Genomic DNA, 1,486 nt, shown 5'->3' on the forward strand with positions numbered 1-1,486 from the left:
CCCCCCCCCGCCCCCCTTGGGGGCGGTCTCAGACGTTCAAAAACAGCCAATGGGAGGTCTGGAAGCGCGGCCTAGAGAGCTTCTGGGTCCCGCCTCCTGCTCTACTAGTGCACCCTCACCGGCGTGGAAAGGGACCCGAGACTCAAGAACAGAGAGAGTGCGAGGACACGGTGCAAGGTCGCTCGCTAGTGGAGGCAAGGGCTGCCTTTGGGCTCCTCGGGAAGGAGGCTAAACCGGCATTACCAATAACGAAAAGATTCCAAGAATCAGTTTTCCCAGGTTCATTTTCTCACTTTTCCAAGCCCATTTTACAGATGAGGGAAACTGAGGTCCCGATGGAGAAGCAGCGGGATCTGGGTCGCCCAGTACTTGAGCCTGGGCTTCTGGACCCTATTGGAAGATTATCTCTGGGACCCTGATCTCCCAAATATTTGAGCTGAAACTTAAAGCGGGCCCTCCTTTACACTCTGCCCACCGGGGCGGTGTCCTTTCCCAATTCCCAGAGAATGTTGCTGGTTAATGTTCCTGGGACCAGGCGGGCTTACCCAGGCCTCTTGGGATGGGAGCAATTAATTCTGGAAAGTCTTCCTCCAGGATTGGGGACTGGGTCTCTGGGACCTGAACAAGATAGAAGTCGCCCAGAGTGGACTGCCTTCCCTGATTCTCCCCTGGATTTACAGCCCCCTGCAAAAATTCCCCAAATCTGCATCATTAAGTAATTAAAATTTTTTTCTCCCTTTTTGCCTTCCCCCCCAAAGACCTCGGATCAGGGTCTCCCTCCCACGGCGCGGCAGCTGCGGAGCTCGAGTCTCCCCCCTCCCACCCACCCCACTCCTGGGGCTGCTCTGTGTCAGCGTCTGAACAAGCGGCTCAGACCGTTAGACGCCAGGCCCGTGACGTCACCCATTCATAAAACCCGGACGGGCTGTCAGGCTGGCGCCGCGCGGGCGGTCGCCATGGAGACGGCAAACCCAGCCCAGGAGCTCCCCAGCTACCCCCAGCTCCGCCAGTCACCTGCAGGCCTCGAGTGGGAGGCCTGGGAATGCCCTCCTCGCGGTCGCGGTCGCTGGGCAAGGGTCACTTTACCTCCCCGCCCCACACCTGGGAATCTCTCCACCAGGCCCACAGCTCCAGCCACTTGGGAGGTTTCTTCACTGCCTCCTCCCCACCTCAAGCTCCCAGCTCACGCCTGGGGAAAGAGCTCCGATTCCAACTCTGCTGCTGGATGAATTTAGTTGAGTCTCGGGCCCTCTCTGAGCCCGAACTTCTGCCTGGTATTTCGAAAATGACAAAGGTGACGATTTATTGCATTCTTACTTGGTGCCAGGCACTGTGTGAAGAGTTTGCTTTGTCAATCTTACGCGGCCCGCGCCACAACTCTAAGAGGGGAGTTGTTTGGTTTCTTTATACAAAGGAGGAAACCGAGGCTCAAAAAGCTTCCCAGGAGCCAGAGCTGTTGTAATGGCTGCATTATTATAACAAGGGC

The sequence above is a fragment of the Lipotes vexillifer genome, unplaced genomic scaffold, assembly GCF_000442215.2.
Source record: "Lipotes vexillifer unplaced genomic scaffold, Lipotes_vexillifer_v1.1 scaffold75, whole genome shotgun sequence".
Classification (NCBI taxonomy): domain Eukaryota; kingdom Metazoa; phylum Chordata; class Mammalia; order Artiodactyla; family Lipotidae; genus Lipotes; species Lipotes vexillifer.